The sequence below is a fragment of the Kogia breviceps genome, chromosome 9, assembly GCF_026419965.1.
Source record: "Kogia breviceps isolate mKogBre1 chromosome 9, mKogBre1 haplotype 1, whole genome shotgun sequence".
NCBI classification, from domain to species: Eukaryota; Metazoa; Chordata; class Mammalia; order Artiodactyla; family Physeteridae; genus Kogia; species Kogia breviceps.
The window spans coordinates 53,155,156-53,175,529 of record NC_081318.1 but is presented as its reverse complement, the minus strand read 5'-3'; the positions used below and the strand labels follow the sequence as shown (position 1 = coordinate 53,175,529).

General features: G+C 35.3%; 1 protein-coding gene and 1 non-coding gene across 2 annotated transcripts in view; both read right to left on the bottom strand.

Annotated features, from left to right (window-relative positions):
- Positions 1–20,374, bottom strand: part of ZNF804B (zinc finger protein 804B) — a 472,716-nt gene that overhangs the window by 247,950 nt on the left and 204,392 nt on the right. The window lies entirely within an intron of this gene.
- LOC131763144 (U6 spliceosomal RNA) lies at positions 18,326–18,436 on the bottom strand. Its single transcript, XR_009337540.1, has one exon. It is a non-coding gene; the product is annotated as a U6 spliceosomal RNA (small nuclear RNA).

The window sequence follows — 20,374 nt, the reverse complement described above, 5'->3', positions numbered from 1 at the left end:
ATGAAATGTCAAGAATGTAGGAAAGAGTTTGGAGCCTGGTGGTGGAGTTTTAGGGGTCACTGGCATACAGACAATGGCCATATGTGTGATTGTATAAGAAGAGTATTATACACTTTGCTGTACACTTGAAACTAACAAAGCAATAAATCAACTATACTACAATAAATTTTTTTTTTTTTTACAAAGAGGATTATAAAATAAGGAGAGAGGAGAATCTTGACTAGAACCCTGGAGAGTACTGAGCAGATGAAATAGGATCAAGGGAAGTAATTTTATGTACACAAAAGAAGAGAATGCTTCAAGAAGACCTGAGTCAGCAGCAGTAATGCTACAGTAGACAAGGGGGTTGAGACCACAGAGGATCTACTGGATTTTGCAAATTAGGAGCTAACTTCTGTTACCACCAAAACCTGGTTTAGTACACTAGTGGGTTAGGTGTGAATGAGACTTGAGCAAGGGAAGGCAGGAAGTATGAAATTCTTTCCCAAAATGTCTGTCCACAAGATGAATGGGAAAGCAGTAAAGTTACTGGAGTGGATACCTTTTGATGCTGTTTTTCTTTTCAGAATTTAAAGGCTCATTTAGAATTTCATCAGGAAATTGGGGATCTATCTTGGGATCACCTTACAAGACACTGTGATCAAAACACTGCTCTAGGGCTTCCCTGGTGGCGCAGTGGTTGAGAATCCGCCTGCCGATGCAGGGGACACGGGTTCGTGCCCTGGTCTGGGAAGATCCCACATGCCGCGGAGCGGCTGGGCCCGTGAGCCATGGCCGCTGAGCCTGCGCGTCCGGAGCCTGTGCTCCGCAACGGGAGAGGCCACAACAGTGAGAGGCCCGCATACCGCAAAACAAACAAAAAAAAAACACTGCTCTACTGAAATAATCAAATTCACATTATTCTTCTACAATCCATTGCTTAATGATGTACTGTTTTTCTACATGAAATATGAATCAATCATAATCACAATTATCTTGCCTAAAGGTAAAATCCATGTTAATAATGCATCTTTCCTCTAGTCAGACACCTATATGTACCACAGAATATAAAACTATATCTCTTGAAATACAACTTAAGACAAGTATATTTTGAATTTAGATAACCTTCACCACCATCCAGAAAACGTATCTATCTTTTTTGTTCATGTCATGTATATTTCTCCAAAGAAGGCATACAGATGGCCAAGAGGCACATGAAAAGATGCTCAACATCGCAAATTATTAGAGAAATGCAAATCAAAACTACAATGAGATATCACCTCACACCAGTTAGAATAGCCATATCAAAAAGTCTGTGAACAATACATGCTGGACAGGGGGTGGAGAAAAGGGAACCCTCCTACACTGTTGGTGGGAATGTAAATTGGTACAGTCACTATGGAGAACAGTATTGAGCTTCCTTAAAAAACTAAAAATAGAACTACCACATGATCCAGTAATCCCACTTGTGGGCATATATCTGGAAAAAAACATGGTTCAAAAGGATACATGCACCCCAATGTTCAGTGCAGTGCCAAGACATGGAAGCAACCAAATTTCCATTGACAGAGGAACAGATAAAGATGATGTGGTACATACATATAAATGGAATATTACTCGGCCATCAAAAAGAATGAAACATTGCCATTTGCAGCAACATGGATGGACCTGGAGTTTATCATACTAAGTGAAGCAAGTCAGACAGAGAAAGACAAATATCATAGGATATTGCTTATATGTGGAATCTAAAAAAAAAAAAACTTATTTACAAAACAGAAACAGACTGACTGACTTAGAAAATGAACTTATGGTTACCAGGGGGGAAAGGTGGGGCGGCGGGGGAGAAACAGATTGGGAGTTTGGGATTGACATGCTATATTTAAAATAGATAACCAATAAGGACCTACTGTTTAGCACAGGGAACCCTGCTCAATATTCTGTAATAACCTAAATGGGAAAAGAATTTGAAAAAGAATAGATACATGTGTATGTATAGTGAATCACTTTGCTGGACACCTGAAACTAACACAACATTGTTAATCAACTATACTCCAATATAAAATAAAAGTTTTAAAAAGTCTCATGGAAAAAAGAAAATATCTTGAATTAGGACAGAATAGGTGAGAAGATATTTAATAACAATTTTTGCAGACTCTGATGCCATTTTGAGTCTTCTTGGGACAACAGGATTGTGTTAAAAGACAGTGCAATTCTAAAAGTCTTCTAGAACCTTGGATTCTTTTTTAGCAAATAACATATTTCTCACTCTTACTCAAGGAAATGATGAAAGTGTTGAATAATCAAGGGATTTCTCATTTATGCATTGAGTTAAAAAAAGATATTTTATTGTTACATATCACTGAGAGATGAAACAAAGAATATAGTTGTTAACAAACTTTCAAAGGGATTAGACTAAGTTGAATGTTAATTATGTGCCTAAAGAAAATATCTGGAAATAAATTTTTTTTAGTAAGTGACTGTCAGAATATACACAACCAAACTTCCCTTCTGCTTATCCCTTTGTAAGTTTTTTGAATTGAGTGTTAAAAATTAAATAAGCTTTTTATGAAAAGGAAAAACATTTTGATATACTGATTCATTCATCCCCCATTCTCCAAAACGTGCTATTTTTAATTTCAAACAGCTATTCATGTTTTACTAAGAAAAATATCAACTATATTAAGGATAAGGCAATAAAAATGCTTGGATTACAATTAACTTTGTGTGCACTGAATGAGAAATAGAATTCTTTATTGGAGAAGTAATAATCAAATCAGTAGATACTACAAAACAAGTTATGACAAATTCTTTAATTATGAATTGCCCTTGTCCACACTTTTCTCTTTCAGTAGTCCAGATTCTAAATCCACTTGAAAAAAATAAATAAAACATAATGAATAAGTGAATTTTATTATTTTCCTCCAGTGCTAGGCTTTAGGTTAAAATAGGGACAGCAACTTTACATGCCATCGGTATGGGACATTTTAGTACTAATATTATGAAATATGTATTATTTTTATAAAAAAACTTTTAGTTAAATTGTGCTTGTTTCAGTTTTACCAGTAAAGAACAGTCTAGGATGATTCTCTTGAAATAAACTGATGGTCTCTAAAACATAAATTATTGGCTTTATTCTAAAACTAATGGAAATCTTGTGATTTCTCCATATGTCGTTCAAATAATGTTTTCAAGTCCACTGCCATAGGTTGAGAAACTAAGAACAGAAAAGAGAATAAAGTAAATTTATGGCTAAATACTAACAGTGAATGATTGCTTCAGAAGAGGAAAACATGTCAGTTTCCCACATTTTCCTTAATGGTTAAACATATTTAACAAAATCTTGGTAGTCTTCTTGTAAAAGCCTATTTACTCATATTTTACTGAGAAGTATTTGCAGCCAGCAGAGTTAATGCAGGCTCATTCAGGAAGCCACAGCACTCTGTGCATTAGGACGCTGATCTGCGCCCCTGCTTTTAGCCCAATTATCCCATATTGTGGGATGAGGAAGGCCATTGTTCCTGCTTGCTGGTTCTCTTGACGTTTTATGTCTCTGTGACCTTACCATCAATTTATCCAGGGTTTCTTAAAAGTAACCAATCTTAAGGATCACTCTGGAACTTCTTAAAATCAGATTTCTAGACCCCTTCCTCAAGGGACTATGATTTGCTTGGCTTAGGGTGGGTCTCCTGAACCTACATTTTTAACAAGTGGACAAGGTACTTTTTAAGATTAGGTAAATTTGGAAATAACATCTACTCCTCTGCTCTTCTTATCTCCTGAGGATGATCTCTCTCACCCTTGTGATTCCAGTCCATGGAATATTCTTTTCTGTGCATATTTGCATCCAGTCTGTCTTCCATCTTTCTTCATGCATGCACCCTTGGAGCTGGTACCCATATGCTTCCATTTTGAAGGGCAAATTCCACTTCCCCATTTTCTTCAAAACCCTGTGGGATTAGAGTATCCTCCCCAGAAGCTCTGAGGTTTATGGATAGGAAATGAGTAGAAGACTAGCTAGGATTAGATGGACAGGGAGCATACTAGAAATAATAGATGCTCAAAGCAGGAGGACTAGAGAAGACAGACCGGGGGGCAGAGCAGAGATGTGAGTAGGAAGAGCACAAGTTTACAGAACAGGGTGGAAATATAAGGTTGTGGTCAGTGACCTTAACTGCAGGACGTAGTGGCCTGTGCCAGGTGAGGCTAAGGATGATAAAGGGGCAGACAGTCATCTCCAGGAGAGACAGGCTAAAAGGGGGTATTGGTACCAAGACATGTACAGAAACAACTGTCATTCAAGGCAGAATAAAATCTCAAAAAGATAATGTTAAAAGGTTACCAGCATTCTGAAGGATGAGAGATCATACATATTTGGGAGGATTAGGATTAACTTAATGGTATAGCATTTAATCTAAGTCTTGAAGGATGGGTCAAATTTTGAGAGATGCAGTAGGAGAGGAAGTGTTTTGGCAGAAGGAATTAATTAAGCAATGGCTGAAAGAATCAGTCTGTGAACAATTTAAATGAATTAAAGCAAAAATCTGTAACATAGATATAGCCTAACACTTTTTCTACATAGGTGATTCTTTCAAGCATCTGGGTGGCTGTTCCTGCCAATAGAAATGACACTCCTGAAGGTAAAACAGATGCTGATGTCATACAAATACTTTACTCAAAGTTTCTAGGGATGTATGTCACATGTAAACATTTGGAATTACCATTATGCTTAGAAATAGAACTTTAGTTAATATCTAAAAACAAAAAACAACTTCCAGCAACCTCCTTAATAAGAATTCTGTTGTTCTTTCATTAAAAAAAAGATCAGGTAGTGTTGTAGTTTAAATAAAACTCCATGCCTTTCAAAGAAATGTTTTAATTTTCTTTGAAGGACTTAATGAGGCTGAGCCACAGCTAAGAAAATAAGACTTGTGAAATTAACATATGTGTGAAATTCAATCACACCTCTTATTAACTGGATGTAATGATAACCACAAAAAAGGTGACTACTTTAAATAAATAAATGATGATAGAAATAAAAAATGATGTTAATTTAATAGTTGATTAATTGGTCCTCAGTGTATCTCCCAAATCTAGTTTGGGATGGTGGCCTGCAGCTCATACTTTAAGCATTCCAAATATGTATCAATAAAACATATATTGCTTATAAAAAGTTATACAGAACATTTCTAATAAAGAATTGCATTCAATATGCTACAGGTGTAGCTTATATAAACACACACACACACACCATGTGCACACACCTTTTACCATGCCCATCTGTTGAGTCAGATGGAAGCACACTACAGATATCTTCCAACATAAATGTCATGGTAGTGAGGGCCTCAGTCCTGGCTCCCTATCAATCAATTGTATTTTATATCTCATTATGTCAAGATTTTCAAATTCCCCTTGAGGCCATTCACACAGTTTTGCTACCTAATAGAGTATTGATTCATTTTGTTCTTGTCATTCTATGTTGTAAATGTTTTAAATAATATAAATAATAAGCAAAAAAAGCCATATTACTGTTTTAAAGTAAATTGCTTGTGATAACCAGACTCTCTATATTGGAAAAAGTTCAAATACTACTAAATTTAAATTGTTATATTTAAACTGTATTATTCAGAACCTCCCATTCAGAGCTATCATGCAAAAGCACAATGTATTGGTTCAGATAGGCATGGTAAAGGTAATGTTAATAGGCGATTAAAAAAACACTTGAGGGAGATAGATAATGGTGTCTGTTCACTAAAATGTGTCAGAAGGATACTCCAAGAGCATTAAATATGAGAGAGCATTGCAGTCAATAGCCAGTGAACAAGAACGACATAAGAGAACGTTCTGGGTGTGAACACTAGCAGTGGGATGGGCCAGCTGAAATTAATGCAACGTTTTTCCCAAAGGATGAAAGGTTTACATGTGATACAAGTTCCTTTATGCAAAAACACTATACAAGGTCACTATTTCTATACAGAATATACAGGAGGGAGGTACAAGATATTTTCTGTGAAAATGCACACAATTTGTAGTCAAGAGACTTTCCTTATCTCTTCTATTATTATTATTATTTTATTTTATTTTATTTTTATTTTTTGCAGTACGCGGGCCTCTCACTGTTGTGGCCTCTCCCGTTGTGGAGCACAGGCTCCGGACGCGCAGGCTCGGCGTCCATGGCTCAAGGGCCCAGCCGCTCCGCGGCGCGTGGGATCTTCCCGGACCGGGGCACGAACCTGTGTCCCCCACATCGGCAGGCAGACTCTCAACCACTGCGCCACCAGGGAAACCCATCTCTTCTATTATTAACATCATGTTGGTATGATACATTTGTAAAAATTAATAAACCAATATTGATACATATGATCTACTAAAGTTCACGGCTTATTCGTATTTTCTTAGTTTTCACTGAACGCCTTTTTCTGTTCCAGGATCTCATCCAGGATACCACATTACATTTATTCATCGTATTTTCTCAGGTCCTCTAGGCTGTAACAGTTTCTCAGACTTTTCCTTGTTTTAGATGACCCTGACAATTTTGCATATTGGCCAGATATTTTGCAGAATGTCTCTCAGTTGGGAATTGTCTGGTTTCGCCATGATCAGGTTAGTGTTATGGGGTTTGGAGAAGAAGACCACAGAGGTTAACAGCCATCCTTATTACATCATAGCAAAGGTATATATTATCAACATAATTTATCACTGCTAAGGTTAAACTTTCTCACCTGGCTAAAGAGTCTGTCAGGTTTCTCTACTGTCAATTTACTCTTTTTTCCCTCTTTTCCATATTATACTCTTTGGAAAAAGTCACGATGCACAGCCTGGACTTAAGGAGTGGGCAGTTATGTTCCCCTTCCTAGAGGACTGAATAGCTACATAAATTATTTGGGATTCTATTGCACAAGAGATTTGTCTATGCTCTCATTTCTTTCTTTATTCAATCACTTATTTATATTATCATGGACTCATGGATATTTACTTTATACTTTGGGTTATAATCCAATACTACTTTATATATTCTTTTTGCTCAAATTTTTCTAATTTTGGATATTGGTAGCTATGTCACTTGACTCCTGTGTCTCTTTGACATACAACCATCAATTTTTGTTGTTGTTGTTTTTGAGCACTTCCTTGTTTTCTAGCATCTATCTTGTTACAGATGCTCCAGGATATCTTGTATATTCACTGCCCAGCCCTAGAACCAGGCCATCAGGCATTTCTCTAATGATCCTTGATTTCTTTTATTGGAGAATGATATTAGAAACCAAGATATGGGTGCTAAGTATGCTCTGTGCTACTGGGGTGTCATTGCCTTCTAGGCCCTCTCAGATGACTAAGCAAGATAATATACATATGTGTACTAACCTGTGTATGTATGTGTGTGTGTGCATGTGTGTGTGTGTGTGTGTGTGTGTGTATAATTCTCCCCTAAACATACTTCTCCCCTTACTTATCTATATTTTCCCACTCCAACAGTAAGAAACCTGGCTCTATCATTTGCCATCCATTATTTATTTAATGGTTCAATTCCCTACTACTTCATTTAAATTTAGAGCCAAATCCTGTTGTTTCCAGAATTTTTATTGTGTGTAAATAGCATTTAACATTTAATTTAAGAAGTTAAATAGAGATATACCTTCCTTTATTCTCTCATGCCTACATCACCAGCACCATATGTTTTAACAACAAACAAATCTTCCTCTGAGGTTTGATCTTGTTACCTCATTTGGTGATATAACCACTGGGACCAAAATTACAAATAGGTTATGTTCCAAATGTTTGCTTTCTAGTCAGTCATTTGGAACTTGTGGGTTTTTTTTGAAACACTTTATAAATAATGGTATGATTTCTAAGCTAGCTCACAAAGGCCTACTTAACTCAGAATACAATTGTAAGGGTATATATTTGCAATAAAAAATAATAGAAAGTAACGTTAGTAAGTACAAAGGGCAACATTAAAACAATTAAATGAAGTAGTGTTGCATTAATTTTAGAATATTGTTGCTTAGGCAAAGAAAGCAAGGGTTGAGAGTACGAAGTCCATTAAATGCAGAGAAAACATCTGTGAAGGGGCAAACCATCATGGTGACTTCTGAGATTGCTGGAATACACAGAGTGTGATGTAGAGTGGATTTTAATGAGCCTGGACAGGCAAGCAGAAACTTAATTATAGTAGGCTTCATGTGCCATGCCAAGAAGATGGGATTTAAATTTAGGGGAATGGAAAGCTAATGAAGAATTGTATGCAAAGGCATGGCATGATCTCATTTTTGACTTAAAAACATTACTCTGATGACAATCTTAAGGATGGGTAAGAAAGGGGTAACAAAAGAGGCAGGATCAATTAGGAAAATATTGAAATGGTGAAAACAAGAGAACTAAGTTAATCCAATACTCTTGAGGAACAGGAAGAGTTTTCAGATATGAGGAATGATAAAGAGATAGACACTTGGTCTCAATTACTAGTTGTTATCATTGGGGTGAGGGAGGAATGAACCTCTATGATTTCCCCTTTACTGGTTTGAGAGATGGGGAAGTTAAAATGGGCATCTGATGGTGCCATTAAAAGACAGAGTATATGGTAAGAAGAGAAGTCTGGAGGAAGATGTAATGAGTACATTAGTAACATGATTTGCATGAAAAGTAGTCTTATCTTTCATTCATAATTCAGGTATTTTTATATTTTATACTGGAAGTGATTTCCTAAGATACCTGCCAGAAAATGGAAAACAGAAAGGGTAGAGAGTTGTTACAAAGAATTTATGTGTACTTATAAGAAAAGATTATCAAAGATGTACCTTCATAACTATAAGAAGTACCAGCAGAAGAAATGAGGTGAAGACAGCCTATACTGGATCTCCCTGAGAGGGAGGAAAGAAAGTGGGACAAAGGCCCAAGGAATCACCAAACCAGGCTCCAGCCTGGAGTTGGCACCATCAGTCCAACTGAGAGCGGGTGTGTTTGTAATTTAGGGAGGGAATTGTCTAAAGGAGGAAATGTGCAATGGGCTGTTTCTTTGTACAAAATCAATCTTGAGTCAGATGCATGTATTTATGATATTGGAACAACACCAGGGATTATTTTAGTTGTGATTTCTACTCATAAAGGTTTCCTAGGGATCTCCTTGGGATATAATTTGATAAAATTAAAACCTACCTTGCCAGCTAGATACTATGTGTATTGTACGCTCTATTACTATAGTGTATTTCATGTTATGAACTTAAAGTTCATAACTACTTATAATAATATTTTATAACAAAGGTTCAATTTTCTAACCACTTAATTTCATCTTTGCTCATCTGTTTTCCCATGTGCAAATCAAGGACCTTCCTTCTATGACACCTCTATCTTCCCTCTCATTATTTCTCATGTCATTTACACACCTGAGGGTACAGGGAAAATAGGACCGTAGCAATAGAAAAGCAGGTGATATGCCAGGATCTCTGGAAATTTGAAGCTCTTGAAGGACTAGTCATCACTTAGAATTCATTTTTCTTCCAGAAAACAAAACAAATGACATTAGCAACAACAAAATCAAACAATCTAGTCTAGACCATCAGTTGTTTCTTCATCTGTGTTAATTGATTTCAATCTGGAAGCTGGCATATAGCCTGGAATTAATTTTTATAATTTGTTTCTTCTCTATACAAAATGGATCTGCAGGAAACTGATGAAGAGGATAAGTTTTTATATTCATCTCATATGTAAACTTTATTATACTAATGAATGTGATAAAATAAATGAATGTGACTAAAACAAAACAAAAACAATTTGAGTGTTTTTAAGAAACTGTAGCAACAAATAAATATGTGATGAACCAATAAAGCGGGGAAGATCTCTAAATAGAATCATTATTCTTGAAGGATGGTGTTAAAGATAGGAACATTTCTATGGAAGACTCTTGAAGTGTACACTTTGAGTCAAACACAATCTGAATACATACAATAATATCTTAGTTGAAGCTTTTAGCTAACAAAAAAGCAGCCAAAGTCTACACTAGTAAAATTAAAAGTATCCAAGAGAAAATTTCAACATTTAGCTTAGCATTTGTAAACTTCCATGCCAACAAATATTGTCTGCTTTTTAAATCAAACCTATTTTTTCAGATATTTTTGAGGCTTTGTAGATACATTGAAACAAACATAATAAAAGTTATGAAAAATGCATTGATTAATTTACTAAAACTTTAGTTCTAATGTGTTATGGGAACAGAGAAATATACTAGACAAGCAAGAACATGTGAGCAGTCTAACGGAAGAGACAGACAAGAATACTGATAAAGTAGAATACAATATTCTTTGGTATCAGTAGTGTTAAGAAAAGATTCCTATATTACTGTCTTGGGGAAATTATAAATACCATCCTGAGTAGAAAACTCAAAGGATGAATAAGAGTCTGGAGAAATAAAGATGGGCAATGGATTCTAGAAAGAATTGAGATAGCAGGATGGATGGCATGAAGGCCTGACAGAGATGGACATGAGTGGGAATCATGAAAAAAGTAATAAATCTCATGCAGAAGATATGGGAGATACAAAACAACAGTGAGAATGGGCTGGGGATGGATTCTGCAAGATCTTGAACAACAAATTAAGGAGTTTGGTTTTTGTCTTGGGGGAATGCAAGCTTTAAGCATTTGAGAAATGATTTTATATGTCAAAATTCTTTGACAAGGTCATTTTTGTTGGTAGGTAACTGTGGGGAAGAGGAGATTTAGAAAACTTGGAAACCATGCATCTGGAGCCACCGAGTGACCTATTGCCCTGAGGCTGGGATACCTGGGAAGTCTGAGTAGATCAGACCATCCTGGTAGTGCTAGAAACTATCAGGGCCCCATCCTATCAGGTTTAGACATTGCTCACACTTGGCCATTGAAGCTTATATTAGACAAGTGAAATTAAATGTAGAACAAAGCATTACCTATTTTGAAAAACTGTAATGGTCTTTTGACAAACTGTGGTATACAAAGACTTAGGAGTACAGAGGAAACACCTCAGGGGTTGCCAAAGTAACAGGGTTAGAGAGCCGCAGAGTAAACTCTGAGATGTGCACTTCTGCTGCCCTTGCTTCAGTCAGTGCAACTCTTCAGCTGCTGATTTTTATTTAATTTTACATATAGGGCTTCTGTTTAAGATTTTTATTAAATAAATATTTCTATTATTTAAAAAAACAAAACTGAATACCAATGGTGTACAAGGCCAATATTTCCCAAAGCAGACTTCTAAAAAGTTTCCTTTATATCTAGGTCCATCCACATCTCTACAAATGACCCAATTTCATTCCTTTTTATGGCTGAGTAATATTCCATTGTATATATGTGCCACATCTTCTTTATCCATTCCTCTGCTGATGGACATTTAGGTTGCTTCCATGTCCTGGCTATTGTAAATAGTGCTGCAATGAAACATTGTGGTACATGACTCTTTTTGAATTATGGTTTTCTCTGGTAGAGTGAAGTAAATCAGAAAGAGAAAAACAAATATCATATATTAATGTGTATATGTGGAATCTAGAAAAATGGTACAGATGATCTTTTTTGCAAAGCAGAAATAGAGACACAGATGTAGAGAACAAACGAATGGACATCAAGGGGGCACAGGAGGGTGGGATGAATTTGAAGACTGGGATCAACATATATATACTACTGATACTATATATAAAATAGATAATGAATGAGAACCTACTCTATAGCTCATGGAACTCTACTCAGTGCTTTGTGGTGACCTAAATGGGAAGGAAATCCAAAAAAGAGGGGATGTATGTATATGTATAGCTGATTCACTTTGCTGTACATTAGAAACTAACACAACATTGTTAAGCAACTATACTCCAATAAAAATTAACAAAAAAGAATGGATAAAAATAAGGTCCTACTGTATAGTACAGGGAACTATATTCAATATCCTGTGATAAATCATGATGGACAAGAATATGAAATGAATGTATATATATGTATAAAGGAATCACTTGCTGTACAGCAGAAATTAACACATTGTAAATCAACTACACTTCACTAAAATAAATTAAAAATAATAGTTTAAAAATATCTAATTCCCAAAGGATTCTTTATCCTAAGAGATTCATTTATTATTATCTAAATTAGCTTTATGAAACAATTATGAATTGTCATTAACTATCTCTTTTTGCCACGAAGATTTTTCCATGAACCGTAACAGGTCTATGAATGACCTTTGGAAATGCTAGCTTTCAGATTAGCCACACATATAGACTCCACTCCCCAATGTGGTATATTTACAGAATGTCGCAACAGTTTGGAATATGTTGCCCTCAATATCAAGATGCTTTCAGGAATGTTTTCTGGAAATAGACTTCTTGGGTTTAAATCTTGGCTTTGCCTTTATCCTGGCAAAATTTGGGGGTAAATTAATTAATCTCTGTGTTACTGCAGTTCTTCTAGCTATAAAATGTGAATAAACATAGTACCTTCTGTTTAGGGTGACCATGAAGATTAAATCAGTTTATATGTATAAAATATATGGAGCAGTGCCTTTATGAGGTAGAAGCTATATTATTGTCAGCTATTACTATTGGCATTATGTAAGCCTTGGGTCTTACTAAGAAATTGAGCCAGCTTTTGGATTTTTTTTTTTTTTTTGGTTTTTATAAAATTTATTTTTATTGAAGTATAGTTGATTTACAATATTGTGTTAGTTTCAGGTGTAAAGTGATTCAGTTATACATACATATATATCTATTTTTTGTCAGGTTCTTTTCCTTTATATTGAGTATAATGTCCTGTGCTATTCAGTAGGTGCTTGGTGGTTATCTATTTTATATATAGTAGTGTGTATATATTAATCCCAAACTCCTCATTTATCCCTACTCTTTCCCCTTTGGTAACCATAAGTTTGTTTTCTATGTCTGTGGGTCTGTTTCTGTTCTGTAAATAAGTTCATTTGCATCATTCTTTTTTAGATTCCACATATAAGTGATATCATATGGTATTTGTCTTTATCTGTCTGGCTTACTTCACTTAGTATGATTATATCTAGGTCTATCCATGTTGCTGCAAATGGCATTATTTCATTATTTTTTATGGACTTTAACAGCATTTGCTCAGACTAGTATACCACCTAACAAGCAGTTTTCTTATTGTTTGTTTCTCCCTACTGTAATGTATGGTCATTGAGAGTGGACAGTTTCATGTATTTTGTTTGTTGCAGTATTTCCAGAAATTAAAAGAGTGCCTGGAAAATAATAGAAACTCAATAAGTATTTGTTGAGTTAATGAATGAATAAAATCTTATATCATTGAACTGGAACTAACACTAGTATCCCTTCAATGCCTCATGTGGTACTTTGATATTTACAGAGCCATAAGGCAACTCCAAAAATACCAAATGTAAGCAAGGGAGATAGAAAACCTATTTATTTTCTTAGAGCTCAGGGAAGGTACAGTTTTAGACTCTCCCATAGCAATTTGGGGGCCCAGTGAAGTTTTTCCAATATAATTCCACAAGACCATCCCTGTATCACAAACAGAGCTGACTCAAGGATCAAGATGAGGAATGAGGCATGGTGCCCTCTCCAGGGTATGTAGACCCCAAGATATATCTGAATCTGAATCTGTGCTCTGCTTTCTATAGCTACTGTCCTCATCCATCACAAACTTAGGCATGTCTGTGTGTATGTGCCAGAGATGGGAGTATTCCATCTATATTGTCTGAGTGCTACTGAGAGAGTTTAGTTGTGTGTTTGTGTGTGTGTGTGTGTGTGTGTGTGTGTGTGTGTGTGTGTGTGCAGAGGAGGAGACAGGGTGTGAGGGAACCTCATTTCACTGCACCTAAGAGCAGATGTGCCCAATCAGATCCACTGCCTATAGGGAGAAAGGCTCTTTTCTTCTTTGTCCAATCAGGCTTTTGTTGAGCTGGTTAGAATCAAAATTAGAGAATGAAGTAGGACAGAGAAGGGAGAGATGTATTCCTATGAGAAGGGACATGATGATACTTCTGGAAACAGAAAATAACCTAGAAAGTCTGGGAAAGTAGGGAGACATATTTTTAAAAGACAGAGAAAATTGGTCAGCAGCCAAGATGAAGGAAAATTTGGGGCCAAAATTTGAATAGTTTTTACAAAGTGTGGCTGTGTGCAAAGTGGTAAAATGCTCATTTCCACCTCTCTTCCAGACACTTTGGTTAAAAAAAATTAATTTATTTTTAAATATTTTGGAACTCCTGCTAGCAATCTTTGGAGACACACCCTTGCAGAGCAGGCCACCTTGTAACAGCAGTATGACTGCTACTTTTTCCCCACACTTGATGCTCATGATTGGTTTACATTGCAATTCTATTTCAAATTCTGTTTCATCAATAAAATAAATATTTAGAAACAGTAACTTTGGATGGTGAAACAGAAGGTTTATGAACTTTTCGACCTTTTAAAATTTTCTAGGTTTTTGATGACTTTGGCTAAACCAATATCCTAAATTTTCTCTAAGAATTGGCCAAGTTTTTGAATTAGATATCTAGAGTAAAATTAATGGTAAATATCATGAAATAGCTTAAAAAAACAATTTCACTTACATGTTGTAAAGTGTCAAAAATACATAAATGCATCACTATCATTTCTGCATGCTAATGGTTATGAAAGAGCTGCTATAGAAACAGGGAAAAATACTTTCTTATAATAATACTGCTACTGAATTTTATTTCAACATTTTCTACAACTGAATGCATTAGGCAGAAATCAGTTGAATAAAAGAAATTAATGGGGGAAGAGTTAGCATATGATGAAAGGATTAAATCACTCAAATTTAAAGACATTAACTCAAGCACAGCAAAAATCAAGTGTAAGATAATATTACTTATGATGAAATTTATGTAAGATGAATCAATGAGATAAAACTGATTTTATGAAGAAACTGTAATATTAAGTGAATAAAACACTATACATATATGATCAAACCTATGAAAAATCTTAGAAAGAAAGCTGGAGCAAACACATTTAATATTATATTGACAGTGAAAGCTTTTAAGAGTGAGCCTGGATGATCACTTGTTTCCTTTCAAACTTTCTATTTTTTACCACTGCCCAGAACAAACACTAATTAGCTTTATAAGAATAAAATCAAGTAAACATTTTTTAAATGAATGAAACGAAGCCTTGCTCCAATAATGGTATTGCTTTTCTCAAAACCCACTAATGAGACTGTATACCTCTATTTATGTATTACATAGATATTCTAGCACGTAAATGAGTTTTACATGTTTGTAATGAGCAGATGCTTATTTCTGATGGCCTTGTTGGCACTTTTTTGGGGGAGTTGAACAATAAGCTTTGAGGAATACTTAGGAGAGGACAGCAATTATGCCATATCTTTAATGCAGGTAGTAACAACTCTTTTTGAATCACTGTCTTTTCTTGTACATTAAATTATGCAGGCCAAGTAGCTAATAAAAAGGTAATATTTCATTTTACTCGTTCTGAATTTAATCAACTTTTATTTTTATTTTTCTTTCAGTTAACTTTTTTTGTTGTCAAGTATTAACCTAGTCTCATCCTCGTTTTGCAAAATACTACTCTGATCATCAAGGATTTGGTAAGGCTAACATAATCTGCCTCATATTTTCTGAATTTCAACATTCTTAGGAGAAGGTGATTCAAATGATTTGTAGAATAATAAAATAACAACCATATGCAAAGAAGGTAGTGTTACTTTTTTCATACCTTCTTGCTAATGGTAATAATAATATTTGGTAAAAATGAAGGCAATATGTTTTCTATACTTTGAAAGCATCAGAATTAAACACCAGATTTCATAATGAAAAAGAGCACATGTGTAAAGAATAACAAAAACTAAATATTTATAAACTAAATTTTACGGGCATACCTTGTTTTTTATGCTTTGCCTTATTGCACTTTGCAGATATTGTGATTTTTACAAATTGAAGGTTTGTGGCAACCCTGCATCAAGCAAGTCCATCTGCACCATTTTTTCCAACAGCATTTGCTTACTTCATGTCTTTGTATCATATTTTGGTAATTCTGGTAATATTTCAAAATTTTTCATTATTATTATATTTGTTAGAGTGATCTGTGATCAATATTTTGATGTTACTATTGCAAAAATACTATGACCAACTGAAGGCTCAGATTATGGTATTTTTTTTAACAATAAAGTATTTTCTAATTAAGGTTTGTCCATTGCTTTTTTAAGACATAATGCTATTGCACACGTCACAGATTACAGTATAGTGTAAAAGTAACTTTTATAGGCACTAGGAAACCAGAAATTCATGTGACTCTCTTTACTGTGGTGGTCTGGAACCAAATCTACAATATCTCCATGGTATGCCTGTAGTTCAGGCATCTCTTTATGTTGTGCCATCTTCTTTTAATAAATCATGTGGCCTCTACAACAACACCAACCAAAAAAATTATCATTATTTTCACAATAGAAGTTTAAAAAGTAAATATTATTTCATCCCTGAATAATCTTCTCACAGCTTCTATGAACTCTGAGAGGCACTTTTAAGGCTATTGTAAACAACAGAGTTATACAAGTCCTGACGTTCAGTTTCCTGATTTAAAATAAGGAACTGTTTTGGGCAAAATTCTAAAAATGACCCACCAAGATTCTGTTCCCTAATCCCTGGGACTGTGAACATGATGAGATACCACACATTTGATTATGTTACCTTACATGGCGAAAGGGAATTTGGAGACGTAATTAAAGTTACTAATCAGATGACTTAGAGTTAATGAAAAAGGAGATTACCCAGCTGAGTCTAAAACAATCCCCTGTGCCATTACAAGACAGAGAGGTTTTTTCCGACTGGTAGTAGAAGACAGAGTTAGAGAATTTATCAGTTACTGAGATAGATGGGGCCACAAGGACCTGAGAGCAGCCTCTAGATGCTGAGAGAAGTTCCTGACCAACAGGCTGCAAGAACACAGGCTTAAGTCCTATGACCACAAGGAACTGAATTCTGCCACTGACTTGAACGAGCTTGGAAGCATATTCTTTCCCAGAGCCTCTAGGTAAGGGTCCAGCAGTGCTGACACTGAAACCCTGAGCAGAGCACCCAGTTGAGCTCACCCTGATTTGGGATCTACAGAACTAAGAGATAATAATTGCGTGTTGTTTTAAGTCACCAAAATTGTATCAATTTGCTAAGAGAGCATGGGGAAGTAATACAGAACTGTAGATTGTTTAAATCTTGATGGGACCTTAAATAAGTCCAAAGTCTAAGAAAAGACAGGTAACAGAAAGAGGATTAGGGCTATTACAAAGCATTGTAAAGAGAGGGGAAAAGAGAGTTATTATTTAACCACTAATATTCAAAATATAATTTTTAAGCAATATATTCTGCTTAAAACCAAACTTTAGGAAGAGAAAAAGTAATTAAGGACTCTTTAGCACCACTTACAACATCAATGGCTAGATTTTATGATGGACTTTTTTCCCATACTGTCCATCCTCAAGTTTAACCCTGAAACTGGAATAAAAAGAAAGAGGAGCTGACACAGAGTAAGTAAAAGAATATCCAAAGCTTTATGATCCCTGAGGATTGTGGGAGAGTGAGGCAGAAGATGGAAATAAAGGTAAAGAGAGAGAAATTTCAGTATTCTCATTTTTTCCCTCTCACTTTGGAAACATTATCTAAAGCATTCTCTATGTTCAGCTCCATGTTTCAGTCTACTGAATGAGAGGCCCTCATGGAATGTGACTCATGGATTGTGGCCATATCATATGTGAGCCTGCCAGTGTGGAATACTGAAGCAAAAAGCCCTGATATTTAGCACTCTTGACCAACTCTTGGGTCACATGACCAGTTTTAGGTTTTCCAGTCATTGTCTTGACTAGGGCTCTAGGCTGCATATATTAACAATGCTAGTTCATTAATTAGTGGGTTTTTTTCAAATTGAAGTAGGGTTGATTTACAATATTATGTTAGTTTCAGGTGTACAATGAAGCTATTCAGTTATTTTTTTCAGATTCTTTTCCATTATAGGTTATTACACGATATTTAATACAGTTCCCTGTGCTACACAGTAAGTCCTTGTTGCTTATCTATTTTATGTATAGTACTTTGTTAATCCCATACTCCTCATTTATCCCTCCCCTCCCTTCCCCCTTTGGTAACCACAAGTTTGTTTTCTATGTTTGTGTGTTTCTGTTTTGTATATAGATTCATTTGTATTATTTTTGAGATCCCACATATAAGTGATATCATATAATATTTGTCTTTGTCTCACTTACTTCACTAAATATAATACTCTCTAGGTCTGTCCATGTTGCTGTAAGTGGCAATAATCCATTCTTTTCTATGGCTGAGTAATATTCCATTGTATATGTATATCATGTCTTCTTAAGTCAATCATCTGTTGATAAAAATAGGGAACGCTTCATAAATTTGCATATCATCCTTGTACAGGAGCCACACTAGTCTTTTCTGTCTGTACCATTCCAATTTTAGTATATGTGTTTTCAAAGCAAGCACTAATTAATGTTTTGTTTTGTTGTTTTAATTTTCAGATGGCACATATCAATGCTGCTTTAATTTCTCCCCACAAAAGAGCAAAGTTATAAGTTATCTATAGATATCACTAGGCAAATGGTCACTGGAGGCATCTGACTACAGCTATGGACATATTCTAAAAGCATCAGAGGAGAGGACAAATTACTTGCTTTATCATTCTTGCATGGCTACTCCAAGCCTGAACATATGGTGGCCCTTGGGTAGAGCAACCAGAGCTATGGCTCAAACTATCCCCTGAGAGAAATCAAAGTTTAGGTTGGGAATGATTTTCACAGGTTTTCTGTGTCCCTGATGAAGAGGCACTAATGCAAAGAGGCCAAGATGGGTCCAATGGTTAGTCATCTTATTCATGGGCAATGTAGGTTGAGGTGTACTCACTCTTGATATGAACAAAGTAAAATTTCCTTTAAAATTACCCATTGCAATGGTTGGCTACAATGAGGACACAGTCATACCTGGGAAACTTATAGTTGAATCAGAATCTCTGAGGGTGGGACCTAGGCATCAGTATTTTCTAAAAGTTCCCCAGGATGTTTTAAAGTACAATTAGAGTTGTAAATCATTGATTTAATGGAAGGTCTATTCATGTGTATATAGAGATAAAACAACATTAATCCTTGTAGTGTGAATCAGTGTTAAAGTGTCTCTCTCTCTCTTCCCTAAGTTCCTTTAGTTGTGCTCTTATATCAACTTTCCTTCTTCCTACAGAGATATTCTTCTTTGTCTTATTCTTATTTTCTGTGGTTGCAAAAATCACATATTTAAGAGGATTTAATCAATCAATCAATCTTTCTAAAGTTTCCATATCAAGATCCACATCAACTTGTTATTGCTATTTTTCAAGTATACTGGAAATGGTAATAAAATAATTCCCTATAATTGACATAATTCCTCTTAAATATTAGTTGTGGACTCTCTACTCCCCTTGTTTGATCTCTGCTCCTTCTCGTATTATATAAAGTTTTGCAATAACTATTGTTACAATTAAACATTTATGCTATACACACATCAGTGAATGCATAATGTTCATTGCCTATTTGGCAATGGTATCTAAAATATATATTCCCATGTCAAGTATCATTCGATGCAAAAGAGAGCAGCAAATCTCTCTCTTGTTGACAAACAATTCAGGCAATAACTCTGAACACCCAAATCTCCACATTTTCAAAAGAACAAATAAAGCTTTGATCTCTCTCTGGTGGTATTTTATGTTCATTCCCCACCTCATTTGTTTGTCATTTGAATCCATACTCTCATGATATAGAGAGATTTTCTCTTTTTCTTTTTTATGGGTGGTAAAAAGCTTTTAGTGTGTTCTTACTCTTTAGGCTACAGGCAAGTTTTGTTTGATACACTAATAAGAAATGTGTTCTCATAATAAACTTGAAGTATGAAAAGGGAGACTAATGATTCCTTACAAAGCCAGGCTGTTGATGTTTATTATGTTCCTATCAGAAATATAGTAGGTTTTCAAGCAGCACAAAGATATATGGACACAGTTGATTTCTTTCTTGTGCTTGGAGTCCAGTTGGGGAGATAAACCTTACACTTGAAAATTCTCCTAAGAACAATGTAATAATATAAATTCGATACAAATCAAGCTCCTGCATGTGCACTCTGAAATAGGTGAGGCCACATGGCTGCTGTCATAAGGATATGCTTGATTGCTTATTGAAGGCGCTTGAGCTGAAGGATGTTTTGAAAGAGTTACAGATGTTTATTGTAAGGAAGGAAATGACATAAAAGTGAAACAAACATTTGAGGGTCATGTCAATAACCAATGTTATGGAAAAGCATGGAAAAAAAAAAAAACCCAAGCTGTACTACATAGAGCTATTTGATAGAGGATTTAGCATAACAGACTCCAAGAAAAGGAATGACTCAAATTGTTTCAAGTTA